The following is a 12,168-nucleotide window of genomic DNA, read 5'->3' as shown; positions in this document are numbered from 1 at the left end:
TCCGTTTACCATTTTGTCCATCTCTTTTGTTGTGTTTAATAAACCACCCTCACACCTTTACAAGTGCCTGCGTTTGGATCCTCCTTTAATTCCCACACGGCTCATCTCACTCGCCGTGACAAGACCAGTCACTATACAGAGATGTGCTTCTGAATGGGGACGATGTGTCTTCTGATTCTGTAATGCAGTTCTGCTTGTGTTGAGTGATGTAAACAACTGATCGATCTAAACTCTTTAAACGTCAAAATTGATCATTAGATTTTTTATGACACAACAGTGGTGAGTGTTCCCACCTTCTCCTCTTTCCGTTTTCGAGTTTTGGACATGATTTTGGAGTATATTTTCACAGGACTTTAAGTGTGCCTTATAGTGTGTAAAATACATTATACAGAAGAAAAGGATATATCGCGATATATATCGTTACTGCACGTGCTTCAAATTATATCGTGATATGGATTTTAGGCCATATCGCCCATGCCTACATGATTCCAAACGTTTTTTACAAATAACTGCAAAGTGGGGTGTGCGTAATTATTCAGCCCCCCGAGTCAATATTGTAGCGGGCTGGGCTGTTAGGGGATTTGTTATGGACATTTATGTTTTGTTATTACAGTTATGTTTTGTGTGTGTTTCCGGGTCAGAGGGCACCCTGTGTGGTTGTTGTTGTTTTTTGCGGGGCTGAGCGGTTGGCTCGCGGCCGTGTTCTGGGCCAATTCTAATAAACAGCTGTGCTCCCAAGAAACCGCTGTCTCCTCCTTGCCTGAGCTCGCCACATTTGGTGTCAGAAGTGGGATAGCTCACCCTCGCCATAATGGAGAGAGACATTCGGAGGCTGGAGCAAGCTGTCGAGGACAGCATCCGCTGCTTGGGAAGCTGGCGATCGAGGAGAGAGGAAGCGAGCGGCCATGTAAGTCCCCGACGGGTCCTGACGGCGCGAGCGCACCGCGGCGGCGGCCCGTCACGACAGACGCTAGGGCAATGCTTCATGGGCTGCCTCCGTCGGCCGACACACCGGGCCCCCGACAGCGAGCAGTGATGCCTGCAACGCCAGCTAAGGTACCGAAATATAACGGGCTAACCCCGCTAGAGCCCTACCTCTCACAAGTACGGCTAGCCGCGAGACATAATGGCTGGAGCGACGAAAAGGCTGCCACACACCTAGCGCTAGCATTGGAAGGAGACGCACTACAGGTACTCCTTGACCTAGCCGCGTCAGAGCAGCGTGAGCTCCAGGCCCTCACCATAGCACTCGAGAGGCGATTCGGGCAGCGGCACTCCACTGATCAGAGCAGGGAGCAGCTGACCAACCGGAGCCGTAGGCCGGGGGAGAGCCTGGGCACTTTTGCAGCAGATGTGTTGCTGTATGCTCGTCGTGGCTACCCAGAGTTCCCAGCAGCAGCCTGTGAGGAGCTTAGCCTGCATGCTTTCCTGCGAGGACTTTTTCCAGAGCAACTACGCCAACACGTCCGCCTGGCCATGCCTCAGACTCTCCGTGAGGCGCTCCTTGAGGCTGAAAGGGCCGAGCTGGTGCTCACCTCACCACCTAACCAGCAGGTGCCCCCCCCAAACTACCCTCAAATCAGAGCCGCAGACTACGACAGGGAGGGGGAGGTCCCGGAGGTATGCCAGCTGCAGCCCTCGGTGCCCTGGAGGCATCCCCGTCGACCGACCGACCGCTGCTACCGGTGCGACGAGCCTGGCCACGTGGCGCGCGACTGCCTGGCGCCCGCCCCAAAGGCCAGAACTATGTGGCCTCAGGGGGATGAGAGGGGGAGCGGTACAGCGAGGGGACCACCGCTCCAGCTTCCTGCACCCCTCCAAGAACGATGCACGGTGGCGGGCCTAGTCGGGCACCTCAAGGGACTCTACTTGAGCTGCTGTGTTGAGGACCAGCCCTTCCAGGCCCTGGTGGACACGGGGTCCACCATTTCCCTAATACGACCTGGTGTGTTTCCTGGAACATCCGGGCTGCTTGTGATGGGTTGGTCACCCACCGACACCCAGCTGATGACAGTGAAGGGGGAGAGAACTGACGTGCGGGGGAAGAAACCGTTGCGGATCCGAGTGAAGGATCTGGAGCTGGTGCACGACTTCTGGCTTGCTGACATCCAAGAACAGTGCATCATCGGCCTTGATCTGCTGACCCGCTGGGGGGCCTGTGTTGACACCGCGAAGCTGGCTATCACTCTTGGTACAGAGACTCTGGCCCTCCAGTGCGGTCAAAAGCAGGGAACCGGAGACTGCAGGCAGACTCGGCAGGTTCAGCACACCACCAACACCGGCTCAGCTCAACCCATCTGTCTGCGCCCACGCCAGCTGGCCCTCTCGAAACGGCAGGGAGAGCGGGCCCAGGAGGCACGGGGCGTGGCTACTGCTCGGGCCACAGCCGGCGGAGGGGGATGGCTCTCGTTGACCATGCAGCAGCTGAAGCAGGAGCAGGAGGCTGATGCGACGTTGGTTCAGGTGGGGGCCCCGATGGAGAGAGTGGGAGGAGACGTCCTAGGGCCTTTCCCCATCCCCGAGGCAGAGAACCGGCGCGTGTTGGTGGCCAGGGACTGCTACAGGAGGCTGAGGGAGCGGCCGCGAGTGGTTCATGACTACACCCGCCAGGCCCAGGTCAGCGCCGGAGTACGACAGAAAAGAGCCTGCGACACCAGGTGCCGAGGGGGAGCTTTCGTGCCTGGCGACAAGGTTTGGGTCTACTGCCCGGTTTGCAAGAGAGGGGTGTCCCCTAGGCTGGGCGGTCACTGGCAAGGGCCGGCGGAGGTCGTGGGGAGGCTAACAGAAGTGGTGTACCGGATCCGCATGCCGGGTCCAGGACGCGTGGCGGTGTTGCACCAGGACAGGCTCTCACCGTACTGCCCGCCCGCTCCCGCAGCCGCCAGGGCAGGGGATGCTGGTGGCACCCCAGGTTCTCATCCAAGTGACTCTTACCCTGCTGGTCGAGATCGGCCTGTGCGCCGAAGGAAGACACATGGACAGTTGCAGGACTTTGTGTTGGGTAATGGGGTTGTCGGGGACGACTGACCCCTTAGGTGGGGGCTATGTAGCGGGCTGGGCTGTTAGGGGATTTGTTATGGACATTTATGTTTTGTTATTACAGTTATGTTTTGTGTGTGTTTCCGGGTCAGAGGGCGCCCTGTGTGGTTGTTGCTGTTTTTGGCGGGGCTGAGCGGTTGGCTCGCGGCCGTGTTCTGGGCCAATTCTAATAAACAGCTGTGCTCCCAAGAAACCGCTGTCTCCTCCTTGCCTGAGCTCGCCACAATACTTTGTAGAACCACCTTTTGCTGCAATTACAGCTGCCAGTCTTTTAGGGTATGTCTCTACCAGGTTTGCACACCTAGAGACTGAAATCCTTGCCCATTCTTCTTTGCAAAACAGCTCCAGCTCAGTCAGATTAGATGGACAGCGTTTGTGAACAGCAGTTGTCAGATCTTGCCACAGATTCTCGATTGGATTTAGACACCAGACAGGTCAGGGATAAAGTTATTGAGAAATTTAAAGCAGGCTTAGGCTACAAAAAGATTTCCCAAGCCTTGAACATCCCACGGAGCACTGTTCAAGCGATCATTCAGAAATGGAAGGAGTATGGCACAACTGTAAACCTACCAAGACAAGGCCGTCCACCTAAACTCACAGGCCGAACAAGGAGAGTGCTGATCAGAAGTGCAGCCAAGAGGCCCATGCTGACTCTGGACGAGCTGCAGAGATCTACAGCTCAGGTGGGGGAATCTGTCCATAGGACAACTATTAGTGGTGCACTGCACAAAGTTGGCCTTTATGGAAGAGTGGCAAGAAGAAAACCATTGTTAAAAGAAAACCATAAGAAGTCCCGTTTGCAGTTTGCCACAAGCCATGTGGTGTTAAGGTTCATTTTGAGGAGAGAGAGTATGGAGGAGATCGGAATAACACACTGACCCTGTCAGGTACAAGTATTTTGGACATGCTTTCCATAATCAGAAAGAGCAAGTCCAAGAAAAACAACTGAAACCTCAAATCATTCTCACAGCTTCTCACAGCACACACATAACTGAAAAAAAACTAAAACACACCAGCATTTATTGCTCAAGAGAGGTTATTACTGAAAAATATATAGTGGTCTTAGGTACTGTACAATGCACTCAATATATGTCAAAACTTAGTGAATTACTATACATCCACAGTAATGAATTCAAACTCTATTTATACAGTTGTAGTGAGCAAAAACAGAAGCTCTATCTTTGGCATTTCACAGCCAAGGCTTTCTCGAAATTTTAAGTTAAAGTTTCACGCCCGAAACCGGGTTTCTCTGACCAATAACGCGCAATGTACTGTCCCGGACAGTAAAAAGTGATTCAATCACTGGCTATTCTGGAATGCCCCACTTCCCACAGTAGCCACCTGACTATCCCTCATAGAGGACGGGGCTGAGCGTCCCCAGCCCCGGCAAGCGTTACCTCTGAGCGATGCACTTCCTAGGACTATCCCAGAGTCCCGTCCTAAGACAATTTAATTAATTTGAAAACAGCACATAAAATCACACAAGCAATTATATTGATGTTCAAGCCCGGCTTTATATTCAATCGAGACTTAACTGTCACAAACTTTCACCAATTACCTATCATACTAAATTCACTCTGCAGTCCAGCTGCTTTAAATACACTTATTCTCTTTACCCAGTACTATCATTCAGCGTTTCATTATCATTACTTCAGTTTCAGTTCTCATGAGATTTTCAACAAAATCAAAACAGACATCTACCAGTAATTTCAGTGAGTAGACTTTTAATTTTGTAATGTCCAATCTGGCACACTTTGGAAATAATTCAACAGGTGGTGCCTACCTTTTGATGTATGCCGGCTTGTCACTCACTTTCGACCACTGACCAATGCCTGCCCGTCCGACTCCGTCTACACCTCCAAACACACTCTCCCCCTCAACCACCGGACGAAGCCCCCAAATGTTAAGGTTCATTTTGAGGAGAGAGAGATGGAGGAGATCGGAATAACACACTGACCCTGTCAGGTGGAGTCAAACGAAGATTTTAATGAAACACACGCACCGTGGGAAGATGTACACAGCAACATCAGCTGTAGATCTCCGCTCAAAAATACACAAGACAATCGTCTTATAGCATCGGGGTTTAACGCCCCCTCTTGCGTTCACAAATACAATACATGGATACGTCAACTCAAAACCACAAATGTTCTATTTGACAACTTGTGACACAATTAAAGGACACTGGCTTCCATCTTCTCCCCGGTGGAAGCCAGTGTCCTCTGCTTTCGGTTTCACTTCTGCAAAAGCATGCCCTGCAAACATGCAGTTTCCTGTCTCACTTTGGCACAGAGTATACTTCCTGTCACCATGCAGTCTGCATATAAACATTTAAGATTATAAAAGCATTCAAAAGCATTTTGGGTTATAGATTCAACTCCACAGTTTAAAGTGGTTCTTACTGGACCTGTACTAAAGACTAATTAATTGGGTGCATATATGTTTAAACCTATGAATACAATATCAATACTTCAATGAATGCGTCAATGTAAATGCTTGTTATATGATTATGATGCAACAGTAATAACAAAATAATAAAAATAGAATTAATAAAAATGAAATAATAAATGGAAATAATAAAAATAACAGAAAAATAATACTTCCTTCCTTACAGGGGACACAGCAAATATGTGGAAGAAGGTGCTCTGGTCAGATGAGACCAAAATGGAACTTTTTGGCCAAAATGCAAAACGCTATGTGTGGCGGAAAACACTGCACATCACTCTGAACACACCATCCCCACTGTCAGATATGGTGGTGGCAGCATCATGCTCTGGGGGTGCTTCTCTTCAGCAGGGACAGGGAAGCTGGTCAGAGTTGATGGGAAGATAGATGGAGCCAAATACAGGGAATTCTTGGAAGAAAACCTCTTGGAGTCTGCAAAAGACTTGAGACTGGGGCAGAGGTTCACCTTCCAGCAGGACAACGACCCTAAACATAAAGTCAGGGCAACAATGGAATGGTTTAAAACAAAACATATCCATGTGTTAGAATGGCCCAGTCAAAGTCCAGATCCAGGCAAGATCTGAAAGCTGCTGTTCACAAACGCTGTCGATCTAATCTGACTGAGCTGGAGCTGTTTTGCAAAGAAGAATGGGAAAGGATTTCAGTCTCTAGATGTGCAAAGCTGGTAGAGACATACCCTAAAAGACTGGCAGCTGTAATTGTGACAAAATGTGGAAAAGTTCAAGGGGGCCGAATACTTTTGCAAGCCACTGTATTTGACTGAGTGTCAATTATTTACAGACGAGCAAAACCAGGACAGAGAAAAAAGGACAAAACTGACTCAGTAAAACGACAGAAAATAAGATCCCATGTGTTATGAGATTCTATGTTTTTTATGTGTTTTATTCTTTGTTTTATTATCTTTTAATATTCAAGCATATTGTAAAGTGTTTATATATTTCACAGAATTTGCTGTACTTCCCCATGTCACAAGATTCGATGTATTGCTCCATTGTCATGCAACCCGACAGTGAACTCTGCAATACAAATAGTTTAAGCAGGAAACAGATGCGGGTCACCCAGACTACAATAGAAAACGGATGAGGCACCTAAACCACAACAGGAAAACAGATGCGCGACTCCCTAACCACAAAAGATTAAGTCAGCGCCACGTCTTTTAGAAAGAAGCAGACACACACACACATATACAACTGTTGGTTTAAAGGAATTTGTAAAAGAGGAAATGTGACGTATTTGCATACACGATGTAAACTATAAATAAAGAGCCATCGCCTGCACTCGGTGTGAGTCTCGTCAGAGTTCTCACCCGTGCACGTTAATGTTATTACATTCTAACTGTTTGAGTGTCTTTATTCAGCCTGAAGAATGTCTTATTAAAAATAAACTCTTGACATTTAATTGGTCCTTCGAGCCGGATGTAGGACATCGAATTATAACTAATTTTATGCTCCAACGGAGTGACCTCGTCGTTTCCTGACATCGTGGAGAGCCCGCGCTGAAGTCTGTCGACAGCCTCTTTCCTATGAAGGAGAAAAAGACCAACTACGTGAATTCGGGGTTGGCCAGCGTTCTTAGTAAGAGGTCCACGATCCTGGGGAACGAGGAGGAATCTCTGACCGGCACTTATATCATCATAACCAGGTGAATATTAACACTCAAACACACATCGCAAATAATCGTCTTTTAGATTGACACTTTTCCAAGGGAAAAACTCGTCCTGTAGGGACTGGCAGTTTAAAAAAAAAAAAAGACTTGCTTGTAAGACGAAACTGGCAGTCCAGAAGAGACTCGTTTCGCAATAAAAAAAAAAAGCTGGTAGTCTAAGAGACTCGCTTGTAAGACGAAACTGGCAGTCCAGAGGTGACTCGTTTCGCAGCAAAAAAAGCTGGTAGTCGACAAAGTTTACTCCGGGAGTAAATGGGAAAAGGAAAGTGTCAATTAAAATAGGATTACACTGCCGCGTATGTGAATTGTTTGTATTAAAAGAGGAAGTGAGTGTCATTTGAAGAGGGACAGTAGGACCCTACACCACTTCTATTGTTTTCCTGTGTCGACTGAAATACTGGTGAGGAAGGGAAAAGGTTGCGCTTCATCGCATAAAATTAAGGCCGCCCTTGACATTAGGACAAGGGTAGAAGGCTGCCTTAATAACCTCCCCTAACTCTAATACCAGAGAAGGTCACACAGTTCTGTTTGTAGTATTAATAACACAAAATCAAAATGGGAAATAAAACAACAAAACTCACTGCTGACGAGCAGTGGCTAGAAAAGAAATGTCCAGGCGCCGGACAAATTAGTGCATGTAGATGGAGAAATCCAAAGAAAACCTAAATGTCCCACGTGGGAGGGAAAATGTAGCCCCTCCGCATTAACTAAATTATAAGAAACCCTCCAAGCAGAAATAAATACTGAAAAGGAAGCTAAAAAGAAATCAAAGCATACACAAGAGTTGTAATATTTTAAAGCATGGAAAGAGGAATGAAGTGGAATAAACAAAAGGTTAAATTAAGGTTAACTTAAATTAAAGCAATGAAACAAAATTGGGAAGACAACCAAGCTGAATGAATAGAATGCGTGAAACCAGATAATTCACACAAAATATATCAAATAAAAAAGAGAGATGCATAAGGCATATTAAGGCTGTGTCATTGTTCAGCCAAGGAAAATGTCTCCAGCTTGGGAAGGTGTGAAGCTGCAGGTTCACACAGACCCGTGATGGATACATAATGAAATATAAACTAATATACTATTGTATATTAGTAGTGAAGTAGTGTATTGTAATATACTATTGCTGTTATAAAAAAGGAAAAACAATACAATGATAACATTAACAATGACATACTATTAATAGGAAGAGGCACCTCAGTCAGTTATGATGTGAGGTGGAAGATTGTTAAAAGTAGTCTGATTCAAGCTTAAGGTTTGCTCAAACTCAGTACAATGATATAGGAGATGAAGAAAATAAGGAAATAACTACACTAATCAGGTGCATAGAGACACTTGACCTGCTTGTAAACCTGTCATCTTAGATGAGACTTTGTTAAGATGAAGAGCAAACCTATACTAACAACTAATAAGTCAAACCCTGTATACAACAGCTAAAGCTACAGGTTTGAAAAGCTGAATAAAATGAATTAAATATGTGGACACTACCAAGCTGATGAGCAAGTTACACATTTTTTTTTTTTGTATTTGTTTTTTAGTGCAGAAGCTGCATATTAAAGGTCACACATGCAGCTGTCTGTGAGCTCAGTTTTTCATCACACTTCTGCTCTGTTTCTGGCAGCAGCTTTTTCTTTTTCTTTTTGTGTCCTCGATGATGATAAGTCCAGAGCCAGCCGAGAGCTGGGTTATCTGTTTTGTTTTATGTGACAAGGCTGAGAGATTAAAACTTAGTTTCTTGTTTTGAAAAAAAAAACAAGAAAAAAAGAGGTTTTGTGTTTCTCAGCCAAGAACAACTACAATTTCATTTTCTGTTTTGAGACAGGATAATAATAATAATAATAATTATAATAATAATAATAATAACAATAATAAAACAAAGAATGATGTTTTGTTTAAGTGTTGAAGCAGGCTAATACTGCAACATTATCGTCTAGTGCATGATCTGCGAGCAATATATGAAATCATCTTATTTATCTTTAAATAAACTCCAATTATGGAGACCTGAAGTCACATGCTTAGGGCACACCCTCAGGTGAAGGCAGAAAGCTACTAAACAAAGAAAAAAAGCTATACAGAATGCGCCACAGCCACAAAACTAAGTATTTACATTCTTTCTGACTCTTTGTGAGCCTGAGTTATGACCTTGGCTCCCTGTTTTTCTGCTTCCACCAAGGGTGGGGGTGACGCTCCCGTGGCATGTGCTCTGTTCTCTTTACTATCACAAAGGAAAAAAAGAGAAAGGCCCCTACTCTCTGAATACAATATTCTCTGCATAACTCGGCAGTATGAAATGTCATGAAACAGTGTAACTCACTCACAGTATATCAGCAGTGAGTCAGCAGTATAGGATAATACAAACCTATCTAATAAATCTAATGATTTTCAAATTCTTTTAACTAAGAAGTATGATGTGGCCTCCAGCAGTATTATGATTCACTCATTTTGATTACAGGTATAATGTAATATATGACAGCATAATAATCTCACAACTGCTACAAGCACATTTGCCTTTCTTAACACACGCGAGTGAAAGGCAACTGTTAAGAAAATGCCCTTTTGGGTGAGACAGGCCCAGAGGCCCTGCATGCAAGCGTACTAACACACATACATGCAATGAAGAGCAGCTTACACTAGAGCACACACTATATGTGCGCCTCTATATCTCACATTGGTGTTAAAACAGGAAAAACTTAATAGTTTTGTTATCAACTGCTGAATTTACCCACTACTGACATTTAACTCTCCAGCTTGCAGGACAATAGGTGAAACGTTTGTGAAAACAGAGAAGGAAAAATAAAGACACAGAGAGAGTCTGGTATGACCAAGCAGTGACCAGACAATAAATTTAGTTGGTAATACAATAAATTGTGAGATGCTTTCTCCTTGATTGATGCAACACAAGTAATTTACTGTATGGAGGAAATTCTTTTTTGTGATAATCTTTTGAACGTGCATTTCTGTTGACCTGTCAATTTAGCGCATTATAAGCTGATATGCAAATTAGTTGATTGATATTAGATTTGAAAAGTAACTGTATTATAAAATAAGTGAATAAGATGTAACAACGGTTGAAATTAGTTTTTTGTTTCTAGTGTGTGGAGAAGGTTTTATCATGGCACACATCTGTTTACATGGGAGGAAACTCCTCATGTGATGCGACATTTAGCAATTTGCAAGTGTGCAGCACATCAGAAGAATGACTATGAAATTACAAAGGGAAACAATTTTACTGACAAAGGATGAACAAAAAGCAGCTCCCACAGCTGAGCAAAAGAAATGGCTGAAATGTGGAGCGAAACTAAAAGATGACTTGATGATTTGTGAAGGAAAACCAATACTTCCAAAATCTCTACACAAAACAGCAGCCTTAGTGACACATGGAGTTACTCTCCATGCGTCAACAGGAGGGATAAGAGATATAATCTCCAAAACACTTTTACACTCTAAATTTCGAACACACTCTAAATTTCGAAACTTCAGCAAAATGCTTATGTAACCATTTTATTCCAACATATAGCATCCCCACTCTGATAAGATCAGATAATGGGACACACTTTGTCAATGAGGTAATCAGCAAACTCTCTGAAGCACTAGGATTCAGCATCAAATATCACTGTGCTTATCATCCTCAAAGTGCCGGCCTAGTAGAAAGGACAAACGGCACAATAAAACAGAGGCTAAGAAAGTGCATGGAAGAAACAGGAAGACCGTGGCCAGAGTGTATAGGCCTAGTAAAAATGTGGATGAGATTAACCCAATGCTTGCAGAAACTGACACCATTTGAAATTATACATGGTAGACCTTTTCCTCTGCCCATCACCAGTGAACCAATAGACAAGTCAGTTAGAGAAACAACCCTAGCAGAGTGGATGACAAAACTGCTAGAGAATAAAGACATAGTTTTGAACAACCAACTTCCGAGTGATTCTTCTCCAGTCTCTTCCAGGTTGAAGCCAGGCGACTGGATCCTGATCAAGGTTCTCCAGAGGAAAAACTGGAGCTCACCAAGGTGGGAGGGCCCTTTTCAGGTCCTGCTAACGACGCCAACAGCGTGCAAGATCGCTGAAAGACCTTCGTGGATCCACCAGAGCCACACCAAAAAAGTACAAGGGGACACAAGCCCAGACGCCAGTTCACCTGTCATCTAGTGATCTGTAAGTAAAGGAGAGGGCAGATCGGGTACACCCCGCCCTCTTAACTTTTCGCTTTCAGTCAACACACTAGGTGATCTGGTGAACTTGGTCGACCTGAAGAAACCCCATTGTAGCCCGAGCACCGACCTAGCCCCACCTGCCCGGTAGAGTAAAGGAAGATCAGTCCAACCTGCAAAACCAGAAGAGCAACCCATCACTCAAGTAACTACTCAGACACTCACAAGCAATGCCTGACATAGACGTGCAAAATGAACATTCAGACATTTCAGATGGAGAGGACCCAGTCCCCAACAGGACTCGACGACGATGCTGGTCAGAGGAATGCCAACTAATGCATAATTATGTACCCCATAACAAAACTGAAATGGCATTCTTTGTAAACCTACTACAAACTCTAGAAACAGTAATAAATACAAGTCTGCGTGCATGTGCTCCAAAGGAACCAATAAAGAGCTTAATAACACTTCCGGTCACACCGCCCGAACTAGCCCATAACATGACCATGGTCTGCCTATGGAGACTTAGAGTCCCAGAAAAGCAGGGTGTATCTTTTGTTTATCCAAATAAGACACTGCAACCGGAATCTTCCTGGCACAAGCTTATAGCCCGATAGCAACTGAGGAAGAAGAAGACTGTGTTTAAAAATTTCAGACACTTCACATGATGTAGCAATTGAAAATGTGCAAACAAGTGATTGTCTACTGAAGCCTATGAAGTATGAGTGAAATATATTAACAACAGGAGGGAATGTTATGAGATTCTATGTTTTTTATGTGTTTTATTCTTTGTTTTATTATCTTTTAATATTCAAGCATATTGTAAAGTGTTTATATATTTCACAGAATTT

At 44.7% G+C, this 12,168-nt stretch overlaps 1 long non-coding RNA gene across 1 annotated transcript; it reads left to right on the top strand.

Annotated features, from left to right (window-relative positions):
- Nucleotides 1-6,359: 6,359 nt before the first annotated feature.
- LOC112847897 (uncharacterized) lies at nucleotides 6,360-11,898 on the top strand. The gene is made up of 2 exons (XR_003221730.1): nucleotides 6,360-7,143; nucleotides 11,104-11,898. It is a non-coding gene; the product is annotated as an uncharacterized LOC112847897 (long non-coding RNA).
- The last annotated feature ends 270 nt before the right edge of the window (nucleotides 11,899-12,168 follow it).

The sequence above is a fragment of the Oreochromis niloticus genome, linkage group LG9, assembly GCF_001858045.2.
Source record: "Oreochromis niloticus isolate F11D_XX linkage group LG9, O_niloticus_UMD_NMBU, whole genome shotgun sequence".
In the NCBI taxonomy this organism is placed as follows: Eukaryota; Metazoa; Chordata; class Actinopteri; order Cichliformes; family Cichlidae; genus Oreochromis; species Oreochromis niloticus.
The sequence above is the reverse complement of the archived record's forward strand: the minus strand, read 5'-3'. Positions and strand labels throughout refer to the sequence as shown.